The sequence below is a fragment of the Narcine bancroftii genome, chromosome 2 (assembly GCF_036971445.1).
Source record: "Narcine bancroftii isolate sNarBan1 chromosome 2, sNarBan1.hap1, whole genome shotgun sequence".
Taxonomy (NCBI): Eukaryota; Metazoa; Chordata; class Chondrichthyes; order Torpediniformes; family Narcinidae; genus Narcine; species Narcine bancroftii.
Window position 1 is genome coordinate 166332727 of NC_091470.1, and position 18321 is coordinate 166351047.

Consider the following 18321-nt stretch of genomic DNA (forward strand, 5'->3'; position numbering starts at 1 on the left):
CCTTTACATCTTATGGAATTGTGTGACATGCTGAGTTTCTCCAGCACATTTCTGTATCGTACTCGATCCCAGCATCTGCAGACTTTTTTGTTTAGTGGCGTATTTTCCTCTGTTTTCAGGTGCCTCCCCAAATCCACACTCCAACCACTGCCAAATCACTTCCTTCGTGGTTCCCCAGTGCCCTGCAATGATCAACCCCCCGCCCCCCCCCCCCACTTCTAGGTCTCACCACCCCACACTGATCTGAGCAGCAAAGATTTTGCTTCTTGGATACTTTAGGGTGTATTTAATCCATTTTGTGCTGCAGATTATGAAAATCAGCTTAAAATTTTCATATTTCGTACTGTTTTCCAGATATAACCTATTTTTTTGTGATTTCCTGACATGTTTCGAATCTCCTTAAAGCAGACAAAACCATGAGGTGCGACATGTCATTGAAAATTCACTTTCCGCATTCGCACTTGGACGTCTTCCTGGCTGATCTCGGTGCCGTCAGTGACGAACACAGTGAAAGGTTTTGCGACGATGGAAAAGTGGTATCAGGGCAACTGGAATCCATCAACTTCGGCCGACTAGTGTTGGACACCGACATGAGAGGCATCAGATGAAAATCAGCGGCAAAACATTTTTAGGTCAGTTGAATTAGCGCATCGCTATGTGATTAAACATTGACCGCCGCCAGTGGGCTGATAACGCCTCAAACCGTGCATCTTGGCGCCTCACAGTTTGGCGGGCAGCAACCTCCTTTGAAGAAGACCGCAGAGCCCACCTCACTGACAAAAGGCAAAGGAGGAAAAACCCAACACCCAACCCCAACCAACCAATTTTCCCCTGCAACCGCTGCAATCGTGTCTGCCTGTCCCGCATCGGACTTGTCAGCCACAAACGAGCCTGCAGCTGACGTGGACTTTTTACCCCCTCCATAAATCTTCGTCCGCGAAGCCAAGCCAAAGAAGAATGTGATTAAACACGCAGATTCAATAAAAGTTTAATTTAATGTTTCTCCATCATCCTACATGATACAGCAAACCTGAAATTGTCCTGTGTTCAGCTTGAAGTTGTCTATGATAACCACCATTTTTTATTTCAGGAAGCCAACCTTTAAAAGATATTGCTGTCCAATGTTCTTAGCCTGACCCCCCCAAACTCCCACGCCCCACCCTAATGGTTTCCTCTAATCATCTCTCCCTAACCCCACTCCAAGCTTGTGATTTTATGGTGTGATTCAGACTACAAAGAACCATGCAGACACCCTAGGTATAACAATGCTGAACTAGAATGTCACACTGCTCCATGGTGCTTCAACCTTGCAAGCGATTATAAAATTCAGAAATTTCCTTCTGTGCAATACACAAATATGCTGGAGCGTTTCAGCATCCATGAAGCATCCGGAGGAAATAAAGGGTAACTAATGTTTCAAGCCTGGGCTCTTCAAAGGTCACCCTTTACTTTAAAGGATGAAGATTGGATGGTAGCTGAGAAGAATCGCGTAGTGAGGTGAAGGTGTGGAAGAAGCGACAGGGCGGCCTAGCAGACTACTGTGATCAGGCCCCGGCTGTGGGGACGAGGCTCCCGGACATCGGGTGCTGCCAGTGACCGAGGAGGAGATGGCATGGCGGGTGCGTCTGCGGGACTGCATCAGGGTGTCCGAAGCAGGGGAGGGTAGGCCTGGTTGGCTGTTCTGCGGACGAGGCGTGTCCGGGAGCGAGGAGTGGCTGTGCCATGCGCCTGACCTGGAGGTTCAGGAGGCTGTGACATCTTTGAGCGCGGGGACCTGCGGCAGAGGGTGGGGCTATGGGAGGGGTTTCTCTACCGTTACTGCCGAAGATGACAACATTATGGACTTGTGAACTATGTGGTGGTTCTTCTTTTCAAGACACTGAACTTTTTAAAATCTGAGTCCTTGAAATGTGATTTTCTCCTCAGTCCTTTATTCTCTAGTTTATTCATATTTTACTGTATTGTTAGCCCTGTAGTTTTTTTTTTAACTCATTGTGTAGTTTTGTGCATCATGTGCTGTCTGATGTGTAATGTGTTATGTGGGTAGCATTATGGTTTCTGGAAGATGTAATTTTGTTTTTAACTGTGTACTGTTTTAAATGACGTTAAAGGCTAAGACTACTACTACTTACTACAATGGATGCTGTGCGATATGCTGAGTTTCTCCAGCACATTTCTGTATCGTATTCAATCCCAGCATGCGAGTCAAAGTCTGTTTCCCATGTTAGGGGTGCCTAAAAATACCGATCATAGAGGGAGGACTGTTGAAGGGAATCTGAGGGGGGTGCATTTATCTGGAACAAGCTGCTAGAACAGCTGGTGGAAGCAGGGACAGTAACATCTTTGAAGTGGCGTCAAGACAGATACAAGCAGGGATAGAGGGAGGATATGATGGTGACAATGGGCTGAAGGGCCAATTTAATGCTGTACAAATCTGTGCCATCTTCCCAGCCATGATACAACTTCTATTTGTAATTTTCATTTCTATTTCATTCTCCTTTAAGCTACCCTGTAATCATGAAGTAGTCCTGATATCAACACATTTATTCCCCAGTGAGATCTGACTCTCTAAATCAGACTGGGAAGGCGATGGATTGAAGTTGAAGGGGTTGATTATTGCCAGAGAACCTCCTTCATCGTTTTTGTAACTAAGACATTCCCTCAACCTTTCAAGATTCCGCAAATCAGGATTTTAATCCCTTTGCCAGATCAGAGACGTATTGATCCGATGCCAGGTTTACTGCAGGGATCTAACATTTTTGACCAGGCGTTCTCAGCGAATACTGTGCAACCCCTATGTCTATCACAAGCCCCGTACATCGATTTGTGCACGGACGGAAATGTGCTTCGATGTAAATTGCATGTCAGATCTTTGCCAAGGGCTTTCTACATAAAACTACCGAGGAAGATACTTGAGCTCTTTAAAATCTGACCTTCAGCTTTTTTTGTTACTGATCTCCAGGATACTGGAATAATCAGACCAAAAGAATTCAGTGAGGGGAGTAGCATTAGTGCCAACATCCGCCCTTACAGAAGACGAAACACCAGCAGAGTGAGCCAGGCAAGGCAATGGTTCTGATTATATCTATTATAAATGGTTTTAGTGACCATCTCCTTCTTTCTTTCTTTGTAGGTAGATAGGGGAGGAGGGAGGGTGTTAGTGGGGTGGACAAGGAGGTTGGGGGGAGGGGTGGTTCATTTAATTATATAATGTTTGTATCGATATATTATAACTAATGTCACATGATTTAAAATGTGAATAAAATATTAAAAAGAAAACCTGCAAGTTAACCTTTAGGGAATCCTGCACTCAGACTCCCAAGTACCTTTGGACCTCCTCTTTCTGAATTCTCTCCCCATTTAGAAAATAGTCGATGTTTTTTCTGCCAACGTGCATGGGCCATACAGTTCCCTACGCTGCATTCCGTCTGCCATGTCTTCACCCATTCTCTCAGCCTGCCCAAATCCCTCTGAATTTCATCAACATTACCCACCCCTCCATCTCTCTGCCAAATTGTCCACGTAAGCCATCAATTCCAGCCAGTTACTGTGACTATTGACCTGTATGTTTTTAGGAGACTGGGATGAAACAGGAACACCTAGAGGAACCCCACAGAGACACAGGGAGAATGTACAAACACCTCACAGACAGCGGCGGATTTGAGCCTGGGTCACTGGCACTGTAATTTTTTTTTTCTTTGGCTTGGCTTCGCAGACAAAGATTTATGGAGGGGGTAAAAAGTCCACGTCAGCTGCAGGCTCGTTTGTGGCTGACAAGTCCGATGCGGAACAGGCAGACACGGTTGCAGGGGCTGCAGGGGAAAATTGGTTGGTTGGGGTTGGGTGTTGGGTTTTTCCTCCTTTGCCTTTTGTCAGTGAGGTGGGCTCTGCAGTCTTCTTCAAAGGAGGTTGCTGCCCGCCAAACTGTGAGGCGCCAAGATGCACAGTTTGAGGCGATATCAGCCCACTGGCGGTGGTCAATGTGGCAGGCACCAAGAGATTTCTTTAGGCAGTCCTTGTACCTTTTCTTTGGTGCACCTCTGTCACGGTGGCCAGTGGAGAGCTCACCATATAACACGATCTTGGGAAGGCGATGGTCCTCCATTCTGGAGACGTGACCCACCCAGCGCAGCTGGATCTTCAGCAGCGTGGACTTGATGCTGTCGACCTCTGCCATCTTGAGTACTTCGACGTTAGGGATGAAAGCGCTCCAATGGATGTTGAGGATGGAGCGGAGACAACGCTGGTGGAAGCGTTCTAGGAGCCGTAGGTGATGCCGGTAGAGGACCCATGATTCGGAGCCGAACAGGAGTGTGGGTATGACAACGGCTCTGTATACGCTTATCTTTGTGAGGTTTTTCAGTTGGTTGTTTTTCCAGACTCTTTTGTGTAGTCTTCCAAAGGCACTATTTGCCTTGGCGAGTCTGTTGACTATCTCATTGTCGATCCTTGCATCTGATGAAATGGTGCAGCCGAGATAGGTAAACTGGTTGACCGTTTTGAGTTTTGTGTGCCCAATGGAGATGTGGGGGGGCTGGTAGTCATGGTGGGGAGCTGGCTGATGGAGGACCTCAGTTTTCTTCAGGCTGACTTCCAGGCCAAACATTTTGGCAGTTTCCGCAAAGCAGGACGTCAAGCGCTGAAGAGCTGGCTCTGAATGGGCAACTAAAGCGCCATCGTCTGCAAAGAGTAGTTCACGGACAAGTTTCTCTTGTGTCTTGGTGTGAGCTTGCAGGCGCCTCAGATTGAAGAGACTGCCATCCGTGCGGTACCGGATGTAAACAGCGTCTTCATTGTTGAGGTCTTTCATGGCTTGGTTCAGCATCATGCTGAAGAAGATTGAAAAGAGGGTTGGTGCGAGAACACAGCCTTGCTTCACGCCATTGTTAATGGAGAAGGGTTCAGAGAGCTCATTGCTGTATCTGACCCGACCTTGTTGGTTTTCGTGCAGTTGGATAATCATGTTGAGGAACTTTGGGGGACATCCGATGCGCTCTAGTATTTGCCAAAGCCCTTTCCTGCTCACGGTGTCGAAGGCTTTGGTGAGGTCAACAAAGGTGATGTAGAGTCCTTTGTTTTGTTCTCTGCACTTTTCTTGGAGCTGTCTGAGGGCAAAGACCATGTCAGTAGTTCCTCTGTTTGTGCGAAAGCTGCACTGTGATTCTGGGAGAATATTTTCATCCAACGCACCCCTACAGCCAACAAGGTTGTCATCCTTGGCGACTTCAACGCTCGCGTCGGCAAAGACTCAGAAACCTGGCCAGGAATCCTGGGCAAGCATGGCGTCGGCAAGTGCAACGACAATGGGCGCCTCCTGTTGGAGCTCTGCGCAGAACAGCGGCTTGTCATTACAAACACCCTCTTTCAGCAGAGGGACAGCCTGAAGACCACCTGGATGCATCCCCGATCCAAACACTGGCACCTCCTGGACTACATCCTGGTGCGAGAAAGTGACAAACGAGATGTGCTCCACACCAGGGTCATGCCCAGCACGGAATGCCACACTGACCACCGGCTGGTTCGCTGCAAGCTCAACCTTCACTTCAAGCCAAAGCCCAGGAACAGTAAAGCCCCCAGAAAGAGGTTCAATGTTGGAAACCTGCAGTCAGACGAAGCGAGAGAAAACTTCCAGGCAAACCTCAAAGCAAAGCTCAACGATGCAACCCGCCTCACGGACCCATCCCCTGAAACCCTCTGGGATCAGTTGAAGACTACCATACTGCAATCCACTGAAGAGGTACTGGGCTTCTCCTCCAGGAAAAACAAGGACTGGTTTGACGAAAACAGCCAGGAAATCCAGGAGCTGCTGGCAAAGAAGCGAGCTGCCCACCAGGCTCACCTTACAAAGCCGTCCTGTCCAGAGAAGAAACAAGCCTTCCGTCGCGCATGCAGCCATCTTCAGCGCAAACTCCGGGAGATCCAAAATGAGTGGTGGACTAGCCTCGCCAAACGAACCCAGCTCAGCGCGGACATTGGCGACTTCAGGGGTTTCTACGAGGCTCTAAAGGCTGTGTACGGCCCCTCACCCCAAGTCCAAAGCCCGCTGCGCAGCTCAGACGGCAAAGTCCTCCTCAGCGACAAGATCTCCATCCTCAACCGATGGTCAGAACACTTCCAATCTCTTTTCAGTGCCAACCGCTCAGTCCAAGATTCCGCCCTGCTCCAGCTCCCTCAACAGCCCCTAAGGCTAGAGCTGGATGAGGTCCTCACCCAGGATGAGACATACAAGGCAATCGAACAACTGAAAAGTGGCAAAGCAGCAGGTATGGATGGAATCCCCCCAGAGGTCCGGAAGGCTGGCGGCAAAACTCTGCATGTCAAACTGCATGAGTTTTTCAAGCTTTGTTGGGACCAAGGAAAACTGCCTCAGGACCTTCGTGATGCCACCATCATCACCCTGTACAAAAACAAAGGCGAGAAATCAGACTGCTCAAACTACAGGGGAATCACGCTGCTCTCCATTGCAGGCAAAATCTTCGCTAGGATTCTCCTAAATAGAATAATACCTAGTGTCGGCGCTGTAATAATGTTGCGCTAACCGCCACGCTTAACCATGCCACCCAAATGATGTTATCAAATACTTGGAAATCTCATCAAAAGTGACTCATACCTAGTATAACCATGTCGGATTTCCCTAGTGACACAAAATAATTATTACAATTCACAGCAGGAAAAATTGTACAACGTTTGAAAAAACCATCATTCAATTGAATTTCCAGTTAATAGGTCCCAACTCTAGGCAACACAAAGAATCTTTCTACCCTCTTGCCTGGCTGTGTTGCCTGATGAATGGATGAAGCTTGATTTCCATAATTGGTTGTCAATCCATTCTTGTTGCATGTTGGCATGGGAGAAGCTTTTTGTCCAGCGTTTCTAAATCACAACATTTCATGATACGTTTTTAAGCAATTGTATTTTATAATTCAACCGTTTCATAAACAAGAATTTGAATCTTTTTCAGAAAATGTTTCAAGGTCAACTTAAAACCCATTATGGTTGTCTGTGGCTTACATCATTTTAATCAGCATTTTTTCTTTATTGCCATTTGTTAGGGGACTGCAATATCTTGGTAAAGAATACAAGTCTCACTACAAAGGTCATGAACAATAACCTTCATTCTGAAAGGAATGATATTACAGATTATCTGCATTTCTGCAGAGGAATGAAAATTCAGTGTCATTTGCAACAGGGAAGCCTATTTCACTTAACTGCAGGCTGGGAGATGGATTTGACCTGCGTGGTGTTCAGGTTGAACTATTTTTTTGACACCTGTTTAGGGAAACCTGGTGAACGGTTTGGTCCATTTAACCAGTGACAAGTTGAGGCTGGAGACGGCGGAGGTTGTTTCCCTGTTCGAACCTCCATCTCTTTTCCCTCCTGACCTCTCACTAATTTCATCCTCCTTCCAAGATTGTTGCAGACAAATGGAACAGAGGTCAATGCACAGGGGGAACAGAGAGGATCCCTGGAGCCTCTCTCCTCCCGTCGACCTACCAGGATCATTGTCTGAAGAGGGTCTGCAGAATCCTTGAGGACCCTTTTCATGCTGCTGGTGTTGGAGAGAGATACAGGAGTATCAGAGCCAGTACCACGAGGCTGAGGAACAGCTTCTTCTTCCCACAGGCAGTGAGAGTGCAGATCGATCAAAGGAGTTGCTCACACTGACCATCCAAGACTCTCCTATTTACAGAACAGTATTTATTTATTTGTGTGTGTGTGTGTGTGTGTGTGTGTGCGTGTGTGTGTGTGTGTGTGCGTGTGTGTGTGTGTTTGTGCGTGTGTGTGTGTGTGTGTGTGTGTGTGTGTGTGTGTGTGTGTGTGTGTGTGTGTGTGCATGTTTTGTGCCGAGCACCAGAGAATGCTATTTCATCATGTTGTGCAATCAGATGACAATAAATGACTTCTGTGAATGGCCAGGTTGACTCTCCTGCAGGTCATATTCAAATACAGGAGGGTGACTGTCTATGACCAACAGATGCTCTGCTCCATTCACTCCTTGAGACCATGAACAACTGGACTCCATTCTGGGTTTTATGGGGGTCTCAAGCGACTGATGAGGAATTTGGGACCAATGGATCCTACCACTGATGAGGCAAGGTAAATGGTGAAGTGATGCATTCCTTCTGATATTTATAGCAGATGACTGTATGTCCTTGACCTATGGACTCAAAGTTCTCAGTGCCATCCTGAATGCTCCTTCTTCACTTGGAGAGGGTCATGGTCCAGACACTCTCTCAGGTTGGTTGGGATGTTGCCAACCCTTAATTAGTTTAAGTAATTGATCTTAAAATATGCTAATAAAATTTAAATCTTCTCTGGGTAATTTGCTTTTAAAATATTGTGAATTAGTATGTTGAATCACTCCACTGGTCAGCGGTAAGTGCCAAAGGCATGTAAGGTAGTTCCTGGGATTTGAAAATGGACAGGATGGTGTTCCCTTCCTGAACTGCCCCAGATAGAATGCTTAACAGAACCCCATGAGCTTGAATACATAACCAGTTCAAGAGTCATGGTTGTCAATGGGGGAAAAGACAATTATTTTGCTGGTGAGGGGTTTGGACTTGCTCTGGAATTTCTTCAGGCAACGGTCCTGACAGATGAAGATTTCTGCTGTAGAGAGTTGTGGGCGCAGCGAAGAACTGGGTCCTTCACCCCACCATATCCCCACTGATTCAAACAGTCCAAACAGTCACCTGTAGATCATCTCAGATCTAGACCAATTGATTGTAAGCTCTTGCATTGAATGCACGCCAGCACCCTCAGCAGCGACATAATTCACAATTAAAGGGATGGTATTCAATGCCAGGAAACATTGCACTATTTTGATGACATGGTAAATGTCAGAAGAGTTTAATTTGTTTCAATGATGCTACATACAAATTACCTGCATTTGCAACTTCTTCATGTCGGCACGTTTTATTTCACCCTTGAATCTTTACAATCTCCCTTGGGTCTTTAAACTCTATTTCTCCATCATTTTTTCACTTGGTGCCCACGAGAAGTGTAGAGGTAAAAAAAAACCTTTTCTCTTCGTTGACTTTAATTAATGATTTGACATTGCACATACTTCATTGTAGGATGATGTGGAGGTTTGGAATCACTGCTCGAATGAAAGTGAATTGAGGCCAATATTTTTTTTTCAGGAATCTAAGCCTGCTGCCATTGTTTTATCTCCTTCCTTCTATGCGAACAATTTTTTTAGAGTACAGCACAGAATCAGGTTCTTCAGAGCATTCATCACCCATTGAAATGAACCTCATTTTTATTCTCCCAACATTCTCATCAACTGCTTCCTGATTCTACCACTCACTGGCACATTGGGGGCAATTTATAGTGTGATAGAGTATATAGATATGTTTTGGGGAGATAAATTGGGAAAGGTTTATTAGAGTAGGTCACATACAAACTCTTTAAAATAGATCTTATTTAAAATACTGGAGCTCTGCCCCATGGTCGACATATCAGGGCCTCAGAGCTTTTGCAGGAGCTTTGAAGAGTGCTCAAGAGACTTCACTAATGGATTATTGTTTACAAAAGGCAACAGATGAAAGATTTTGCTGAAGCTGCAGATTGGAGAACTTATTGTTCTAGAAGAGTCATGTGGTTTTGCAAACAGAGGGAGTCAAACAGGTTTGTGTGTGTGTGTGTGTGTGTGTGTGTGTGTGTGTGTGTGTGAGGGAGAGAGAGAGAGAGAGATCACTTGTACAGTGTTACAGCCAGCAGAAGCAGCTTATGGAAAGCCCCATTTTGGAAGATAGCCTGGTCAAAGCCCTTGTGGTTCATGCAAGAGGAGAGGACTGGCTGTCTAATGTTTCACTTGGAATAAGTGAAACAGAAAGGAACTCTGTGGTGATCTGAAAGAAAGAGGTTATCATCTGGAGAACCCTGAAGGGGCAAGTTTCATCAGCAAGACACTGGAGTGGCTGATGGACGTACATCAGTTGTGGAAGTTCAAGAATAACAAATCTCTCTCTCTGAAAATCAACAAGAACCTTCCTGAGCGGTAACCATTTTCCTTTCAAGCACCAACACCTGGTGAGCTTCATAAATGTTAAATTCTGTGCACAGTATAGGAATTGCCTGCAACCAGTGAACTTGGAGGAATGAGGAGTGAGATTGGACTGTGAACCAAATAACCTTTCTGAACTTACACATGGATTACATACACGTGCGCTTAGAATTAGAAGGGGGTTAAGTTAGGTTAGTTAAGTCAATGGTTAAAGTGTGATTCAGTTTTCATGTTTAAAGCTAATTAAAAGCAACTTTTGTTTAAGTAACCATTTGTCTTGGTGAATATCTACTGCTGCTGGGTTTGGGGGTCCTCTGGGCTTGTAACACTAGCAACAATTAACATGTGGGTCCACATCTCTTTGGGATGTTGGCGCAAACCAGAGCCCAGGGAACATGCACAAATTCCACGCAGATTGCACTAGATATCGGGAATGAGGCCTAGGCCTCTGACACAATGAAGTTAGTAGATAACCAATGCGCTATTGATGTAGCAGATTGTTCCTAGGAGCTAAGGAAACTCTCCACCAGGAGGGTGAGGGGAATGGAAATGTCTTCATACTTTCAGGAATTATCATGAAGCATCACTTTTGGCTTTGGGAATAGAATATAAAGGCTTTATAAGACCTCAGTTGGAGTACTGTGAGCAGTTTTGGGCTCCTCATGTCAGAAAGGATGCACTGACACTGGAGAGGGTCCAGAGGAGGTTCACTAGGAATGAAAGGGTTACCATATGAGGAGCCTTTGACAGCTCTTGGCCTTGACTCATTGGAATTCAGGAGATTGGGGAAGGGGCAGGATTCGTTGAATAATATTGAATGTTGAAAGGTGTGGACAGAGTAGATGTAGAAAGGTTGCTTCCCATGGTGGGTGAGTCTCAGACAAGAGGCCACAACTTCAGGATTGAAGGGCCTTCACTTCGAACAGAGATGTGGAGGAATCTCTTCAACCTGTGGGATCTGTTGCCACATGCAGCTGTGGAGGCATTGGGGGTTATTTAAGGCAGAGATGGATAGGTTCTTGATGAGCCAGGGAATCAAAGATTTTGAGGAAAAGGCCGGGCAGTAGTTCTGAGCAGGAAAATTAATCACCTCAGTCTTGATGGGCTGAATATTCTTAATGTTTATTTGGAGATAGAACATAGGAAAAGGCCTTTTGGCCCACATACCAGTGACAAACATGATATCCAAATCAAATTAAAACTCTGCTGTTTGCATTTGAAGGATATCGCTCTCTCATATTCAAGTCCCTAGCTCGAAGATTCTTAAGCACAACTGTTGTGTCTGCCTCCTCCACTATTCCCAGCCAGCACCTACCAAATTCTTCAGAAAGTATTTCCCCCATCATCTCCCTTAAACTTTCTCCCTCTCACCTTAAACACCTTGCAGTGTGTGCCAGGTTTACCCTGGGGAAAAAAATCTGACAGTCTCAGATTCTGGCTCTCACGATTCTAAAAATGTCCATCCACTTTCCCCTTACCCTGACGCTCCAGAGACAACTTCCCAAGGTTGTCCAAGCTCTCCCTCTCCCTCACCCTCTAAGACAGGCAAAATCCCGGTAAACCTCTTCTGTACCCTTTCCAAAGCCTCCACATCCTTGCTGTAGTGGGTGAACAGAACTAACTAAGGTAACTGAGGGCAAAATTTGGTTGCTGTTAGATGCGATGCTTCAGCTGAGACTTTGTAAAAGAGCCTTTCATATGGGTTTCATTTTGAAGAATAGATATCCTGAATATTTATACTTAAGCTAATGTGACGAAAAACAAATTATCTGGTTATTGTTGGTGTAAATCCATTGCCCTTTTTAAATACTGCCCCATTAGTTTAAGTTCAGTAAATTGGCGCTAAAATATTTTGAATATCCTGTAGTCCTGACAAGTGCTATAAAAACATATACAAGTTTTTGTTACAAGCCCAGAGGACCCCAAAACCCAGCAGCCTTAGATATTCACCAAAACAAATGGTTACTTAAACAAAAGTTACTTCTAATTATCATTAAACATGAAAACATAATCACACTTTAACTTATCACTATTGACTTAAGTAATCTAACTTAACTCCCTTTCTAATTCTAGGCACAGGTGTGTGTAATGTGTGTGTAAGTTCAGAAAAGTTATTTGGTTCACAGTCCAATCTCACTTCTCATTCCTCCAAGTTCACTGGTTGCAGGTAATTCTTATATTGTGCACAGAATTTAACATTTATAAAGTTCACCAGGTGTTGGTGCTTGAAAGGAAGGTTCTTGTCAGTTAAGAGTGAGAGAGAGAGAGAGATAGAGAGAGAGAGAGAGAGAGAGAGAGAGAGAGAGAGAGAGAGAGAGAGATTTGTTGTATATTTACTTCCATCAGCCATTTCAGTGTCTTGCCAAAAAAACTTGCCCCCTCAGGGTTCTCCAGATGATAACCTCTTTCTTTCAGGTCACCACTGAGTTCATTCTTGTTTGTCTTATTCCAAGTGAAACATTAGACAGCCAGTCCTCTCCTCTTGCATAAACCACAAGGGCTTTGAACAGGCCAAACCAAGAACTCACAACCCATCTTCCAAATGGGGTTTTCCACAAGCTTGACAGCTTGTCCTGTTCCAGTCCCAGCTGCTGTTTTCATCTGTTGCCTTTTTGTAAATGGCAATCCATTAGTGAAGTCTCTTGAGCACTCTTCAAAGCTCTTGCAAAGGCTATGGGGCCGATATGTCTAGCATTAGCAGAGCTCTAGTATTTCAAACAAGATCTGTGTTAAAGTGTTTGTATGTGACCTACACTAACAAACCTTTCCCAATTTATCTCCCAAAAACATATCTATAGACACTGTCACACTTTTAATTTCCAGAAGGGCCTTTGTTGTCTTAAAGGAACTATATATTTGGAAGTTAATACTTTAGTATGTTTCCATAAAGACATAGGCCAATCGGCCATCAAATATGCCCCACCATTTAATAATGCCAAGTCACTCATCTACTAGTACCATGTAACCCAGTACTACCTGTCGCATGGTCAGGTGGTCGGTGACTAAACCGGCTCCCCCACCAGGCTTGCCTGGTGCGGAGGGTGGCTCGACACCCTGCAGGATTAAAAAACAAGGCCTGCCAAAGGGTGGACAACCCTCTTGTAGGGTCAATGGCCATCTAGCCAACGTGTGTCATGAAACACGGAAAGGTCTTCCCTTGCATTGAAGCTCGGTCTGGCCATTCCCTGCAACAGAACTTCCCCCAGCCGTCTTGGACCTCACCAGGCCGCTGGATCCGGGAGGAGATGTCGAGAGGATGGGTTTGGACCTGCGCAACCCCCCTATTCACCTAAATCCATTCATCCACTCTTTTCTGAGGAGTGGGGTATCGTCATATCAAACCCCACAAACTGACGGAAAGGAACCGTCGTCATCCTATGGGATGGAGAACCAGAAGAAGAAATGTTTCCAAAGGACTGGTCTGGCAAACATCTTTTGCTTAACAGTGTCCCTTTAATGAATAATATTGTTCCAACTTTCCTACTTATTTTTGAGTTGTGGCTCCAAGATATAATATTGAAGTAATCTTAGAAAATCGATAATATAAAAAGTGTACTGGCTTTGGCAATCACTTACCATCTGATATTTTCCTCTGATGTAACTTTTTAACTTCTGTTTGTGGAGTAATTAAAATCAAGTCGGGAAACAGAAACTTTTAGGGATGACTTTAATTGCTTTCTGCCTTAGAAATGGAAATCTCTAGCAGAGATCTATTGACTCTTCTGAACAGTGTTTATCATTTTTTTTCAACAGGGCCCTTTGAAAATAGATCAAGGAAAGAAGACTGAGTTATGCATCTAAACAACAGTGAAAGCAAGGTTACACACTCTGAACTGGTTTCTGTGGAGGTACTGTGCGCAACTTTGTCACTGAGATGCCCTGTAAATTGGAGAAACAGTGTCTTCTTCTGTCTGGGCTCTCTCCAACCAGATGGCATTAGCATCGACTTTTCCGCTTTCCATTAAATCCCTCCCTCTAGTTTCTCTCCTTCCCTCTCTCCCTCTGTCTTCTTTCCTCCACTCCACACCCCCCTTCCTTTCCCTCTCCTATCAGAAAGCTACAAACTACCCTCAGCTTTTTTTTTCCTCTCTTCTCCCCTCCCACCTGTATCCACATCCGGCCTCATGCTCCTCTCTCTGCTCCTTCCTCCTCGTCTCCTCTACTCAACCCCCCCCCCCACCCATCTTTCTGTTCAGGCACCTGCCTTCAGTTTGCTCATAGCTTGACGAAGGGCTCAGGTGCAGAACGTTGATTACCTTTTCTCCCTGTAGATGCTGCACAGCCTGCTGAGCTCCTCCAGAACATTTTTGTGCCATGTTAACTTGCTATAAAGGAAGGTAGGTCCCGGATTACAGTGTAAGATCAGGCAAGGTCAAGAAACAAGTCACGGAGTAACAGTCACATTGAAGGGGAAGTGCATATCGAGAGGAGGTGACTACTAGAATTGATAAGAGACGAAGTTCCAACTTCAGAATGTTAATTTAAGACAATTGGTAACTTCTATCTTTTTAACTTGGATCATTAAAAGCTCAAACGTCCATGGCACTTCATTAGAAGCTTGTTAATGTCATACATATTGCACAATGTACCAATGCCTGAAATTCTTACTTGATGTAGCCACATATGCACACAAAACTATAATGGTAAACTAATTTAATTGAATTAAAATTAATACATGTAATGGAGAATAATTAATCACAGTAATCCCCATGCAAAAGACTACTTGCAATAGTACAGATCACACACGATTAGTTTACCAAGGGGAATGTTCAAGAACCTGACAGCTGAAAAAAAAACTTGTTCCTGAACCTTGATGAGCTGGTCTTCAGGCTTCTGTTCCTTCTGCCTGAAGGGAGCAGTGAGAGGAGATTGTACCATCTACCTGACAACTTTCCTCATTTGTTTCTTTGGGACCACATTGTCTTCCAAAATATTTACCCTCACACTAACAATCATCCCTTTGTAACGTAAACCAGGCAGCATGGTTAACATGGCGGGTAGCGCAATGCTGTTACAGTGCTCAGTACCAGGGCTTGAGTCTGTCATTGCCAGTAAGAAGTTTGTACGAACTTCCTCTGACTGCATGGTTTTTATCTGGGTGCTCCAGTTTCCTCCCACTGTTCAAAATGTATCTGGAGGGTGTAATTGGGTGGCACAGGTTCATGAGACAAAAGGACATGTATGCCTACACCTTTTTAAAAAATTGTTGCATGTGAAATATTTTGAGATTGGATAGTTCTTGAGAAATTATTTTTTAATTTTGATATTATGATATTGGGTATAGATCAGTTGCTCGGACTCTCCCTTCCGGTTCAGGAGGTCCTGAAGCAAGATCCCACTCTGGAGATGTATGATGAACTTGTCATGGCAAAACCTCCAGATTTGAATCAAAGAACATGGCTTCCTTTCAAAGGTGGCATCAGACCAGAGCTCAGTCTGTTGCTTCTCCAATGGATGCCCCTAACAAAGGACATAGGGACCCTCTGGGAAATCGATGCACCATCAATTACCACAAGAGACTTGAGGCTGTGCAACTGATCGGCTTTTATTGACTATAGACTGGAGCAGCAGCCAGCCTCATTGACTAATCCTGGCAAAATGAGATGGGGAGCTTGCAAGGGGCTGTGGGTAGGATCGATCTCGCGAGACGTGCCCAGCTGGTAGTAGCCAGTCACAGCATTACTGTGGTTTATCACAGCAATGTTGATCTCTCTGTCATAGAACTGGAACACATTTTTGGATAATTTTCCTCTTAGTGTGAACTTGCTCTGTGCAAACTGACTGCTCTGTTTGCCTAATGACAGCTACCAACAAATATCATGGCTCATCCATAGGCCTGCACTGACATTACACCTGGGCTACTTGCTTTCCCCCACCCCAACTGGAATTTATCGATGACCTTAATAATTTTGGGTCACCCAGCATAGAAACAGGCACCTTTGGTGATTCATTCCCATTAACTTTCCCCAGATTCGACCACTTGCTTGCTCATTGGGGTCAATTTGCGGTGTTTGATTAACCTACCAACCAACATAGATATGCAGCATCTGGCAGAAGGCCAGGTGGATACAGAGTGAGTGTGAAACTCCACTCTAGTTCCACTTTGATCCCTGGCCGCAGGAACTGGGACTCAACACGTCCACTATTTGCAAAACTCTACTGCCCAGTGTCTACACTCCAGTGGTTACTGGGTGACTACCTCAGGAAGACATGCCAACCCTTTGTTTGGTACTCCAATTACACCTGATAGAAACAAGAACATTACAGCAGGTGAAAACTGGCCCTTCAGTCCTTCTAGTCTGTGATGAGCTATTCAAGAAGATTGCAGCAAATGAAAACTGGCCCTTCAGCCCTTCTAGTGTGCGATGAACTATTATTCCATTGACCGGCAACCAGTTCATAGCCCTCCATACCTTTCCCATCCATGTACCTGTCCAAATTTTCCATCAATGTTAAAATTGAGCCTGCATTCACTGCTTCAGCTGGTAGCTTGTTCCATTTTCTCACTATGAAAAAGTTTGCCTTAATGTTCCCCCTTTCACATCTATCCCATGTTCTCTGGTTTGCATCTCACCTAATCTCAGTGGAAAAAATGCTAACTTGCATTTACTGTATCTATGCCCCTCATAATTTTCTATACCTCTACCCTCATTCTCCTATGTTGCAGGAAATAAAGTCCTCACCTCTTTAACCTCACCTCTTTAACTCAGTCCTTACATTATCTAGACAAAAATATCTTGGCAATGAATCCCATTCTAACTTGCAATCTGTACAATTTAGTTTTACATTCAATTGGCCTTTGCAAAGCTGAAAATCAATTTATGCGGAACCATTAGAATATCATTCTGTTCTGCCTCAAGGCCTTTAATAATATTGATATTTTTAAGCTCAGCTCGTACAAGTCAGAAAAATCACTATGTAGCAACGTCCAGGAGCAAATACACTGTTCCCAAACAGAATAAGAGCAAATACATCAAATGAATTAAACTTTTAAAGTCATCGATAAAATCGTCTCTCACGAGCAAACAAAAATCTGTAGGAGCAACACCTAATTTTCCATCTGGGCACTCTTCAACCAGATGGCATTAATGTCGACTTCTCAGTTTGCTGCCAGCCTACTCTCTGTTCTTCCTCCCTCTTCCCCATCCCTCCGTCTTCTATCCTCCAGCTCTCTACCCTCTTCCCTCTCCATTCACAGAGCCATCATTCTGAATTCACAAATTGATCCAGTGTTGCTTCACTTGCTCGTTGCGGGCAGATCCCCAGAAAGAAAATGCTCCACGGACTTGGAGATGCTAGAATATGCGACTGCAAACTGCCCTTAGGCAATCCTTCTACTTTTCTATCTCTACTCTAAAACCGTCCAAATTTGTTTTATTGCAACACAATGTTTTTACTCACACGCCACCTACGATACTATGTCGAGATTGACTTGCCTGAATAGCAAGCAAAACCATGTTTTTCACTGCGTTTCACTACACGATTTAATTTGATGCAATTCAATTCGATTAAGAACTAAATTTAAAAAAGGCTTTTTGTATTTAGTATGGAGTCATAGAACTTTACAGCAGCCTTCAGCCATACTGACCAAGTTGTCTACTCAAGCTAGTCCAATTTACTGCCATTTGGCCCATATCCTGTCTAAATGTCTTTTAAACATTAAAATTGTACACATTACTGCCACTTTTTCTGGCTGGCACTAAACAATTAGCCACATAACTGCAAAAAAAATCACAAGCAATGTACAAACAAAATTTATTAGAATGGATAGAGTTGTTCAAGTCTTCAGTTCCATCGAGCAGATGGGTTATATTGCTAAACAATTTATTTTTAATGAGTTGTTGAACCAACTTTAGTTCAATGAAACGTCTACCTGCTTTGCAGTAGTGTATTAAAAGCACACAGAAATTCTGGAGAAACTTAGCCAGTCTCACAGCATCCTTAGCAACTAAAGATATATTAATGATGCTTCAGGCCTGAGGCCTTCTTTAAGGAATAAGCAAAGCACCAGAGGGCATTAGAATAAAGACTGTAGACAGGCAAGGGTTGGAGTCCAACAGGAAGTGTTAATTAGATATAATAAGAGGAGAAGTGGGGAATTGATTTTTTGCTCTGGGAAAGGAGACAGTAGGTAAAGGGGAGAGAGAGAGTGCTGGGGGAAGGGGGAGCAGAAGATGGGGAGGGGGTGAAGGGAGTGTGGGGTATTCTAATGGAAAGCAGAGAAGTTGATGTTAATGCCATCCGGTTGGAGGGTGCCCAGACGGAAGATGAGATGTTGGTCCTCAGAAGTCTTAAAAGAAAAGTTTTATGAT

General features: G+C 44.4%; 1 long non-coding RNA gene across 1 annotated transcript; it reads left to right on the top strand.

Moving 5' to 3' along the window:
• Nucleotides 1-1504: 1504 nt before the first annotated feature.
• Nucleotides 1505-14639, top strand: LOC138752509 (uncharacterized). The gene is made up of 3 exons (XR_011350711.1): nucleotides 1505-1619; nucleotides 13763-13857; nucleotides 14281-14639. It is a non-coding gene; the product is annotated as an uncharacterized lncRNA (long non-coding RNA).
• Nucleotides 14640-18321: the final 3682 nt, after the last annotated feature.